Source organism: Triticum dicoccoides, chromosome 4B (genome assembly GCF_002162155.2).
Source record: "Triticum dicoccoides isolate Atlit2015 ecotype Zavitan chromosome 4B, WEW_v2.0, whole genome shotgun sequence".
Classification (NCBI taxonomy): Eukaryota; Viridiplantae; Streptophyta; class Magnoliopsida; order Poales; family Poaceae; genus Triticum; species Triticum dicoccoides.
The window spans coordinates 444018194-444031201 of NC_041387.1; positions in this window are offsets into that span (position 1 = coordinate 444018194).

Below are 13008 nucleotides of genomic sequence, written 5' to 3' on the forward strand. Positions count from 1 at the left end.
TTCATGCCCTGTTTTCTTCCCTACTATCCATTGCACCTGTCTATCTTACAATGTTTGTACATTCAATTACTTTTCTTGTTTATCAGCCATTTCAATTGGAGGGAGTGATGGCAGTATCTGTGGGAGTAAAAACACGGTCTTCAGAAAAGATCGTGCTACCTGTCGATGCAGATAGAACCACGGTTGTACTTGCCCAAGAACCAGCCCCACCACACATAATCCACACTCATGCAGATTGTATCCCTACCCAGTTGGACAGAGAACCAGCTACACCCCTTCTAACCCCAACCCCAGCAGATAGACACCCAGTTCCCATTGACACAGCACCGTCTCCACCACAGAGCACCTAAACACGAGCAGTTAGTAAGGCAACTGCAGTGCCCAAATCACAAGGACCACCACTCCAACCCGAAGTCAACGCTTAAAGCAGAAGAAGAATTGTTCTCAGGTCAGGTTCCATAGCTATGGTTCATACTACTTTGCTCTTGCATCACTGTATTTACTGATACCAACCAATTTCAAATTTGAAGGATGCAATTGAAACTCCAATGGCGCAACATGTATGTTTTAAACCTGTTTCTTCAACGTGTTTGGCTGTTTGTTGTTGTAACTTGCTCTATGTTGATTTCAGTTCAATTGAATAAACAGTTATGTTCTCATGCCACGCACATTACAAGTGTTGTTATTGCTATGTAGTTTCCCACACTTATATTCTGTCTATGTTGCTTTGTCTTAAATAGATATGATTCGAACTGTATCTATCTTGATTTGGCAACATAAACTAGAATGATATAGACCACACAGTGACCATACTACATAGATATATGTTTGTTTCATGTTGTTATCCTGTCCACCTTACTACTGAACTGGTTTACCAAAATGAGTTTCATATACTACATTGTAAACCTGAGATGTGTTTGTTTGTTTCTCTTTTAGAACGCGGATAAAATATTGGACAAGAGTACCCTGTTATGCAATGGTAAAGGAAGTAATGCAGATAAGGTTCAAGATAGTGAGACATCCCTATTGGTCTCCAAGAAAGCTGATAAAAACTATATTGAAGACACTGAGACAATCCCAAAGTCCTGTCTTGATGTAGTGTTCGAGTTACTGGCTACCACTACTAGCACCAGCTCTTCGAACTCATTGCCTGAATCAGTTCGGCTTCTTGAGTCTCAACTTCAAGTTGAAAGACATCGATCAGATGTTATGCGACAGTAAGCCGAAGGACTGAGGGAGTCCCTGTAGAATTTAGATGCATACTTTCTGGTGCAACAGCAAGCGCTGGAGGACTTAAGCGCCAAACAAGAGAAAGTTAATAAGCTTGCTAAGCATCTTGCCAGCATTATGGGTACCCAGGATATTGTTTATTGAGCTCTTCTGAAGTGGTTTCAGTTCAGGACTTGTTTTGATGCGGCGTTTATATGCTGCTGTGTTCCCTATATTTGCACTGGTGGCGAACTTTGATGCCCAGTGGATGTAATATGTGTAATAGCCATGATAGCCTAGTGTAAGTTGCTTGCTTATTTATTTCCTTGTTGTCTTGTTTATTTGTTTGCTTGTAGTGAGTGTAGTTCTTTTTCTGCGGTTTGGTAGTGGCTGCAATAACCTATTTTTTAAAACTAGGCCACAATAACCATGGGCTAATATTTACTGTAGTGACACTGGACCTACGGGCCGTAGAAATAGTGGGCCTTCTACGGGCCGTAGAAATAGTGGGCCTTCTATGGGTCGTAGAAACAATGGGCCTTCTACGGGCCATAGAAACAATGGGCCTTCTATGGGCCGTATCATCAATGGGCCTTATACGAGCCGTATGATCGATTGGCCAAACATGGGCCAAATAGACCGCATTCTGGCCGTAAACGGTCTAGAGTTGGAATCGTCCGTTCATGGGCCGACCATAACGGGCCATCGTTAATAGGCCGTATTTGATGATGCTATGAAAACGGCCCAACATATTGACGGACCACAAACGGGCCGACTGTAACCACGGGCTGAATTTGGCCCACAAGCAGAAAATGACAGTAACGGGTCGTAAGTAAATGAATGCTGCAAATGAGCCCAAGAATAAATGGGCTCTGAGAAGGCTGAAACATAACATGGGCTGGAAACAGCCCAGCGGAATAACGGGCCGTTAATGGGTATAAAGTGATACACTGTTCTATACGGGCTAGTTTCACCACGGGCCGTTAATGGGTGTAAAGTGATACACTGTTCATTATGGGCCAGTTTCACCACGGGCCGTTAATAGGCCAAGAGTTACATAGGGCCTCATATGGGCCGAAAGACGTCATGGGCCATACATGGGCCAGAAGTGAAAACGGGCTGGAATCATATTGGATGGCCCAGATGACACTACTGGGCCTAATTCGAATAGGGCGTAATGGGCCTTGGGCTAGCGGGCTGTAAATGGGCTATATGCGAACAGGCCGTTAACAGGCTTTCCATGGGCCGGCCCGCCACCTTTTGACCAAGTCAAATGGGCCGGCCTTTTCACATCAATGGGCCTCTGTTGGGTCGTGCCACATGTCGACGTATCATAGGCGCCTTCTGTCCAATGAGTGGATGACATATGTCCCAGCGATGAGCCGACACGTGTTTCCTCCAGCCAATGATGATTTTACACATGGAAAATCCCCATTTGTCGGGGCTGTTAACGGGTTATTGGATCCAAAACCCGACCTGATAGCTTAACGGCATTCCGTTATGGTGGATGCCACGTGTCGGTCACCCTTGACGAAAGCACTTCTGTGACACGCGATTTATCGTCATGGAAGTGGACACTTCCGTGATGATAATTTTGGTAATGTCATGGAACACTTCTACGACAGCACAGGTATGACTATCTTGATTCTGTCATAAATTTGTCATGGATGCACATGCATGACAAAAAACGCGACCTACTGTGACAAACACGTATCATCACAGAAGTGTATTTTTTTTGTAGTGTTGGTGTATGAATTAGGTATCTCACTATCCTTTTCACGGCCTTAAGATGACATTCTTTAGGGTCTGCTTGATATCGTGCACACATGCACACACTTAGCATAATGTCGGGACGAGAGGCACATAGATACAATAGTGAACCAATCCTAGAGCGATAAACCTTTTGATCAACGGGTTCACCATCTTTGGTCAAGTCAAGATGTCCACTAGTAGGCATGGGTGTACTCATACCTTTGCATTCTTGCATATTGAACTTCTTGAACAAGTCTTTTGTGTACTTTGTTTGAGAGACGAAGGTGCCTTCCTTAGTTTGCTTAATTTGCAAACCAAGAAATAACTTGAGTTCACTCATCATAGACATCTCAAACTTCTCCGGCAAAAGCTTCCCAAACTTCTCACTAAAATGAGGGTTAGTTGATCCAAATATATATAATCAACATAAATTTGGCACACAAATAATTCTCCATTAACCCTTTTAGTGAAAAGAGTAGAATCAATTTTTCCAATTCCAAAGCCTTTTTCAGTAAGGAACTTGGTCAAGCATTTATACCATGCTCTAGGAGTTTGTTTAAGACCATAAAGAGCTTTGTGAAGCTTGTAAACATGATTGGGTTTCTTAGGATTAACAAAGCTGGGAGGTTGTCTAACATAAACTTCCTCCTCAATTTCACCATTTAGAAAAGCACTTTTAATCTCCATTTGGTATAAAGTGATATCATGGTGATTAGCATAAGCAAGTAAGATGCAAATGGACTCAAGTCTAGCAACAGTGGCATATGTCTCACCATAGTCCATACCTTCGACTTGAGTGTAGCCTTGGGCAACAAGACATGCTTTCTCGCGAACTACTTGTCCATCTTCATCTTGCTTGTTGCGAAACACCCATTGGGTACCGATGATGTTGTGGTTGTCGTCGGGCTTCTCGACTAATGTCCACACTTGGTTTCTCTCAAAGTTGTGTAGTTCTTTGTGCATGGCATTTATCCAATCCGGATCTTCCAATGCTTCTTCACCCTTCATTGGTTCAATGCTAGAGATGAATGAATAATGTTCACAAAAGTTAGCCAAACGAGATTTAGAGCGAGTGATTCTCTCGGTTTGGATATCATTGTAGATTTGCTCGATGGGATGATCTCTAGCAAATCTTGCTCGAACTCGTGAGAGCTTTTTGTTTGATCGGGATGGAACATCTTCTTCATCATCTTGTTCTTCTTCTTGGCCTTCATCATTGTTGACATTGTCGTTCTCTCGTCGTGGTGGAGGGTTATGTGGTTCATCTTGGTGTACTTCCTCGTTTTCTACATTTTGGTGTGTACCACTCGTGGATGGCTCCATATCAACTCTTGGTTCACCTTGTCGTGAGGTAGAAGCTTCCACTTGGACGGACGAGGTACTCTCCTTCACCTCCGTTGGACGAAACTTGCCAATAGACAAGTCTTGGATTGCTTCTGAAGGATCTTTATCTCCTACATCAATTGGCAATTGCTCTACTTGCGAGCCGTTAGATTCATCAAACTTCACATCTACCGTTTCTTCAACCTATCGGGTGAAATTGTTGTAGACACGGTAAGTGTGAGAGTTTGAGCCGTAACCAAGTAGGAATCCCTCATGAGATTTAGGAGCAAATTTAGAACGATGATGCTTATCAAGAATGTAGCACTTTGAGCCGAATACTCGAAATTATCCAACTTGGGGTTTGTTACCGGTGAGGAGCTCGTATGCCGTCTTGCCGAGTAGCTTGTGAAGATACAAGCGATTTGTTGCATCACAAGCTGTCTCAACCGCTTCCGCCCAAAAGTGTTTCGGCGTCTTGTACTCATCAAGCATCGTTCTCGCCATTTTGATGAGCGTCCGGTTCTTCCTCTCAACAACTCCATTTTGTTGAGGTGTGTACATAGCCGAGAACTCATGTGAAATCCCTTCTTCGTCAAGAAAGGTGTCCACATTTGCGTTCTTGAACTCTGTTCCATTGTCGCTGCGAACCTTCTTGATCTTCACTTCAAATTGATTTTGGGCCATCCTAGCGAAGTTTTTGAAGATCTTTTGGACCTGCGATTTATCATCGAGAAAGAACACCCACGTAAATCTTGAAAAATTATCAACTATAACTAGACCAAAAGAATTTCCACCGAGACTTTTGTAAGCGTTGGGACAAAAAAGATACATGTGAAGTAGCTCGAGCGGCCTCCTTGTGGTCATGATGTTCTTCACGGGATGGCTTACTCCAACCTGTTTACCTGCTTGACAAACGCTGCAAAGTCTATCCTTTTCAAATATGACATCTTTAACACCAAGGATATGATCACCTTTAATAAGCTTGTCAAGGTTTTGCATGCCCGCATGACCTAACCGTCTATGCCACAACCAACCTTTAGAGGATTTAGCAATTAAGCAAGTTCTAGGTTGAGCCTTTTTAGTGAAATCAACAATGTATAGATCACCTTTGTGTATACCGGTAAAGACCATTTTATGATTATCTCTATGAAACACTTGGCAATCTACTTCAGTAAATAGAACATTAAAGCCAAAGTCAGCTAGTCTAGAAACGGAAAGCAGATTATAGCCAAGAGATTCAATGGGCATGACATTTTGTATGGAGCTATCATGTGAGATGGCCACCTTACCGAGGCCAACCACCTTACCCTTTGAGTTATCACCAAAAGTGACATACTTTCGAGGGCCGTCATTTTCAGCAAGCTCACGAAACATATCTTTGTCTATGGTCATGTGATTGGTACATCCACTATCAAGAACCCATTCCTTTCCTCCTGCCATGTATCCCCTAAGATTTGCAATAAGAACAAAGTGTCTCATTGCATCATCAAGATCAAAGTCACTATCATCATCATCATCATAGTATCCATGTTCAACATCGTCAAGTGGTGGATCAATTCCTAGAGAGGGTGATTCATTAGAATAGTTTGACAATGATCTTCTTTATGAATTCTAATAGCTCCAGAAATAATATTGCTAATAATTCCAACATCCCCTTTGGCACGCATAAGATTTGTAAGCTCAAATAGACAATCACCAAACTTAGGATCATTGGAATTCATCTTACTCAAGGCAATAGACTTATGGAGAATTTCATCTAGATTTTGCAAGGAATAATTTGGAAATCATTCCTCAAGAAATTTCCATATGGTATAGGCACACTTAAGAGTAGGAAAGCAACCAATCAAGTTTCTAGGCAAACCTCTAGTGATAAGATCAACAGTTCTAAGATTGCGAATCATGTCAATTGACTCATCAAGGGTAGGATGCATAGGATCAACATGATGTGCACAAGGACTAGTAAAGTACTTGTTCAAATGATATTCATTGAAAATCACAAGCATCTCATTTTTACACTCATGAAAGTACTCTCCATCAAGTATAGGCACTCTATGTCCTAGACTCCCCAAAGTAGACTCATCCATCTTCCTCCAATGGTGTTTAAACCAAAGCAATGGAGACCAAAGCTCTGATACCAATTGAAAGGATCGAGAAGAGGTGTCTAGAGGGAGGTGAATAGACCCTTAACATACAAAGTTGACAGTTTTTAAGTTTTTCAAGTTTAGCTGGAGTTTGAGCATAAGTTTAACCACTCACAATAAAATCAAGCAAGCATGCAAAGAGTATATGAGCAGCGGAAAGTAAAGCATGCAACTTGCAAGAAAGTAAAGGGAAATAGAGAGTTTGCAACCCCATCTCGGTGAGATCGAAAAGACTAGGGTTTCTGGCAGTGGCTATGTCAAATGAACTCGGTGGCGACGGATGGGACAAATCGGTAGGGCCGAGTTTGACTTTTGGTTTTGGACATATGTGGATATGAGAAAGTGGTTGAGGGCTTTGGAGCATATCACTAAGCACTTTGAGAAAGCAAGCCATTTAGCAACACCTCATCCCCTTTTAGTGTTATTGGCTTTCCTATGGACTCAATGTGATCTTGGATCACTGAAATAAAATGTAGAGTCCAGAGGTTTGAGCTTGAGCCAATCCTTTGTTCTTAGCGTCTTGAAGGGGTTCCACATCCTCTTGTCCATGCCACTCCACTGTTGGACTTATCTGAAATATACTAGATGAAAGTATTAGTCCAACAAGAGATATGTTGACATTAATTACCAAAATTACCTAGGGAGCACTTGTGCTTTCAAGAGTATTCAACCCAAATTTATAGAATCGACACAAGGGGAGCCAAAGAATATTTGCAAGTATTAGCAACTGAGTTGTCAATTCAACCACACCTAGAGATTAATTACTCCAGCAAAGTGATCAGTAGCAAAGTAGTATGATAGTTTTGATAATAGTAGCAGCAACAACAGTAACGGTAACAGTGATAGCAATACTTTTGTAGCAAGTGCAATAGTAACGGTAGTAACTTAGCAATATCAATATGTAGGAAAATCGTAGGCATTGGATCGGCGTCGTTGGATGATATCCATCATGAGACAGTCATAACCTAGGGCGATACGGCACTAGCACTGTCGGTGTACAGAAGTAGGGGCTCTACTTTGTACCCCTTTACCTGTGCACGGGCAGTCAGAACCGCGCCTGCGGCCACACTTAGCAGGGCAGAGGAGGGAGGCCAAAGCCACAAGACAATCAAGGCAGCGCCAAGACAGAAACACAAAGAGCAAGAGGGTGAGCTGGACTCCCCCGGAAAGACCCTTGCCTGGGCGGCCTCCGTGGCCCCGACAAGAGACTTGCCGGGGCAACTTGCCCAGCACCAGCGGCGCGCGCCACCCTTGAGCCCCAGGTTTCCAACATCACCACCCACATTGGAGCCAAGGCTCGGGAGGCGCCTCCATGGTGGCATGCAGATCTTTGTGAAGATCATAACTGCAAGATCAGATGAGGACCAGAAGACGGTGATCGTCGGCAAGATCCTTGCCGAGGAAATCCATGAGGGCTCCGGCAAGATCCTTGTCGGGGACGACCACAGTGCCGCGGCAAGACCCTTGCTGGGGCTCCGGCAAGACCCTTGCCGAGGACATTAGTGGGGCCGCGGCTGATACGTCTCCAACTTATCTACTTTTCCCAACACTTTTGCCCTTGTTTTGGACTCTAACTTGCATGATTTGAATGAAACTAACCCGTACTGACGCTATTTTCAGCAGAACTGCCATGATGTTGTTTTATGTGTAGAAAAGAAAAGTTCTCAGAATGTCCTGGAAATCCACGGAGGCACTTTTTGGAATTAATAAGAATTTTTTCGAAAGAATTAGTGCCAGGGGGCCCACGGCCTGTCCACGAGACAGGGGGGCGCTCACCCCCCCTAGGGCGCGGCCCCCTATCTCGTGGGCCCCCTGGACCTCCTCCGACCTCAACTCGAACTCCATATATTCCATCTTGGGGAGAAAAAAATCAGAGAGAAAGTTTCATCGCGTTTCACGACACGGAGCCGCCGCCAAGCCCTAATCTCTCTCGGGAGGGCTGATCTGGAGTCTGTTCGGGGCTCCAGAGAGGGGGATTCGTCGCCGTCGTCATCATCAACCATCCTCCATCACCAATTTCATGATGCTCACCGCCGTGCGTGAGTAATTCCATCGTAGGCTTGCTGGACGGTGATGGGTTGGATGAGATTTACCATGTAATCAAGTTAGTTTTGTTAGGGTTTGATCCCTAGTATCCACTATGTTCTGAGATTGATGTTGCTATGACTTTGCTATGCTTAATGCTTGTCACTAGGGCCCGAGTGCCATGATTTCATATCTGAACCTATTATGTTTTCATGAATATATGTGTGTTCTTGATCCTATCTTGCAAGTCTATAGTCACCTATTATGTGTTATGATCCGACAACCCCGAAGTGACAATAATCGGGACACTTCTCGGTGATGATCGTAGTTTGAGGAGTTCATGTATTCACTATGTGTTAATGCTTTGGTCTGGTTCTCTATTAAAAGGAGGCCTTAATATCCCTTAGTTTCCACTAGGACCCCGCTTCCAAGGGAGGGTAGGACAAAAGATGTCATGCAAGTTCTTTTCCATAAGCACGTATGACTATTTACGGAATACATGCCTACATTACATTGATGAATTGGAGCTAGTTGTATATCACCCTATGTTATAACTATTGCATGAGGAATCGCATCTGGCATAATTATGCATCACTGATCCATTGCCTACGAGCTTTTCACATATTGTTCTTCGCCTATTTACTTTTCCGTTGCTACTGTTACAACTACTACAAAAACCCAAAAACATTTATCTTTACTTTTGCTACCGTTACCATTACTATCATACCACTTTTTGCTACTAAATACTTTGCTACAGATACTAAGTTATCCAGGTGTGTTTGAATTGACAACTCAACTACTAATACTCAAGAATATTTTTTGGCTCCCCTTGTGTCGAATCAATAAATTTGGGTTGAATACTCCACGCTCGAAAGCTGTTGCGATCCCCTATACTTGTGGGTTATCAGCGGCCAGGCCCATGCACACCAAGACCCCACCGTCGTTCCCATGCAACTGCCAGCCCAGCCAGCCAGGCGAGCACCTGCGTGGCGACGTGCGGTCCCGAGGCCAATTCAGCAAGCACCTGCGTGGTGGCATGCAGACCTTCATGAAGACGCTGCCACCACGCCAGCTCATCAGCCTACCAGCCTACATGGCGCTGCCCGCCCCGCTGGCCTAGACGCGTGTCGAAGTAGGGCGAGGCGGCAACGAAATGAGGGGGCACCTCAGGAGCGCATTTAATGTGTCTTGTCCCGTAATGACAGGCGATAAGCTTGTACACTGTACCCTTTCCATCTCCTGTGTGCCACTGTGGCGCCTCCTTCGACTATAAAAGGAGGCCCGGGGCGTACTGGAGAGGGATTCGGCTTTTTTAGCATGTGATGCACCGTAGCTAGCTCAGGAACATTCATATACAGACCAAAGCAGGACTAGGCTCTTAGACCCTCTCTTCTCACAGCCCTGCGCCGCCGACCATGGTAGGGATTCCGTTGATCCCATAGGTGTCGTTCCCACCGACATCTTTGGCACGCCAGGTAGGGGACGCAGTTGCGAGAATCTGGTCTAGAAGCTAGTCTAGCAGTTCTCCGCCGCCATGGCTCCCAGAGGAAGGCGACAACGGCAATCGGTTCATTCGGAGCTGGACTGCCCGTACAGGTGCGGGCTAGTAGCGGGCCAGTCGCGGACAGAACCCGAGGCGCGACCCACGAACACCACATCGCCCTGGCAGTCCAGACCTGGCGAGCGGCTGTCACAACCTAGCTAGTCATGCATTAGAGTGTTGCATCATGTTTACTCTTTCATCAGAAACTTGAAATGGGGATGACAGAACCCCCAGTCCCCTCTGAAACCAACTAGGGTTACTAAAATAATTTTTCAATGAACCTGAAATGCCCTTCTAAAATGCCCATCATTTTTGCCTTGGTTCAGAACCTCTGCCAAAAGTGGTGCACATTTTCCTAGGCCATCCTAGGGTTTTTGATTTAAATCATAAATATTTGAATTTGGGCATTTAAAATAATATAAAATATTTAAATGCTCAAATATCTCCAAACTAAAATGTTTCATGTTGGAAATAATCCAACTATGGGCCAGGAATAGTTTGGTGAATTTTTGAAGTTGCCTAGGTATTTTATTAAATTCAACAAAGTTGCAGATATATTAAATAAAAACAGAAACAGAAAAAAAGGGGAAAAACTTCCCTGTGCGGCCCAGCCAGCTGGCCGGCCCAGCAAGCCAGCCCAGCCCACCACCGCCGTCGTCCTCCTGGCGCCAGTCGGCCAGGCGTGTGGCCGGCGCGCGCGCACGGCCGGAGCGCCACGCCACCAGCCCGTCTGCCTGCCTCCCCCGCCAGCGCGACGCCGCGGCGCTTCTTCTCGGTGCCGCCCCGATCCCCTGGCCTTATCCCCCTCTCTCTCCCGTGCTGCTCTCTCCCTCTCTCTCTCACGGCCGAACACCACCGTCGCCGCCGTTCGCCATAGCCGCCGTCTCCGACCACCCCTCGCTCCCCCGACTAGCTCAGGAGCTCCGCCTCGACTCCCTCTTCCTCCCCACCGCTCCACGGCTCCCCGGAAGCCCTGCATCGCCGCCACGTCGCCGTTCCCCTCTTCGGGCTCCGACCACCGTCGCCGTCGATTCGCCTCTCCAGCGCGTCCCCGAGCCCACTTCGACGCCCACTGCAACCGCGGTGAGCTACGCCACCGTTTCCCCCTCTCCTCCCCCTCGTTTCCCCACCGTAGCCTCCTCCCCACCACGGCCGAACCTCCGCCATCGCCGAGCTCGTCGTCGACGCAGCTCCGGTGACCATTTGGTCACCCCGGCGAGTCCAACGAGTTCGCAAGACCCCATAGAGCATCCCTAGCGCCTCGCTTCGCTCGACTTCGAGCTCCAACCCCGTTCCCGTGCACGACCGAACCCCGGCGGCCGCAGCCGAGCTCGCCGCCGTCGACTCCGGCCACCCCGACCCCAACGGACTCCGCCAAGAGCTGCGGTTTGTCCTCAGCTCCACTCCGGTGGTCTCCGCGGCCCCTCTGGTGGCCGAAATGGCCAAAACCACTCCCGCCGCCGCGTCGGGCTCGCCGGCGGCTAAACGCCGGCAGCCGACTTTGACTTTGACCACGGGTGGGCCCTGGTTGACTCCCCTGAGTCAATGACAGGTGGGGCCCAGCCCTGTTAATTAAACAGGATTAGTTTTAATTAAATTTTAATTAAAATAATCACCCTGACATGCGGGACCCACTGTCAGGTTTGACCCAGACCTGTTCCGTTGACCTGCTGACGTCACACTGACGTCAGGCTGACGCAGTAATTGATTTTCTGAATTTAAATTAAATCAGGAAATTCCAGAATATTATTTAAAACTTCAAAAATTCATAACTTTTATTCTGTAACTCCAAATTGGACAAATTATATATGAAAAATGATCAGAAAAATCCAATCTATCCATCTGTACTATTTTCATGCATGATCAAGCAAGTTAAATTGATGTTTTAAGCAGAACAAGGAAAAGCACTTTAAAATACCATATTTGAACTTAAAATTTGAATCCTTGATTCAAATTTGTTCAAACCCCTCTGTTCTTAGTTGCATTAGCCCAACCCACTCATATTGCCATGTTTCATGCATGCATCATATTGTTGCACATTGTTTGGTGATGGTTGTGTATCGATGTCCTTTGCGACAGGTTCTGCCCCCGAGGAGTACCGTGATTACCCTAACGAAGAACCATATCAGTGCATCGAACCATCAGGCAAGCAACCAACCATTTGATCATATCGATACAATCCCATGTTCTCGCTCCTGCTCTCTTTTACTGCATTAAGACAACGCGATTCAAACTGCTGTGTGCTACGGTAGTTGAACCCATTTCCTCTGCATGACCTGTCATTGCCACAGTAACTAGATGAAACCCACTAGCATGTGTAGGAGTTGCTTGAGCCATATGTATGTGTTGTTCCTACCTTGCTATGCCTGCTATGCTTAGAGTCGTGTCAGGTCTGGTTCATCTGGGTGATGGGCTGGAGTGAAATGCTTATGTCGGTAATGAGAGTGGTGTGGTGAACACGATTTGGTAAAGGTATCGATGAAAGGCCATGTAGGAGTACATGGTGGGTTGTTTCATTGAAGCCGACCTTAAGCACTGAGATCTGTATGTGTGATTTAAGAATCAGCTACTACCATGCATTGGGCCCGAAACCAATGGACCCTCTCGGCTTCTTATTCACCCTAGTTCTCCGTCCAGGAGTTGCAAGTAGTTTCTGGTGTTTGTAGCCTACTGGAGGCCGTGGACAGCGCTGACCGTAGGGGTGGGCTGTGATGCGGTATGTACGTGGCCGGGTGTACCGAATACCCGTTAGGTATCTCGGGAACCCTGTTCACATCGTTCGGGGCCGTATGGGAAACCTCGGCCGGACTCCCTGCGGATGGAACCTGGATAGGCGATAAACCTGGACTGGAGGCTTAGGTGATTAGGTAGGTCGTGGCCGACACCCACGTTGGGCTTCCGCTTGAAGGTTGCCGAGTACATGTCGTGTAAACGACGATAAGTGGTGAGAGCGTGTATGAAGAAGTACCCCCTGCAGGGTTAACATGATCTATTCGAATAGCCGCGTCCGCGGTA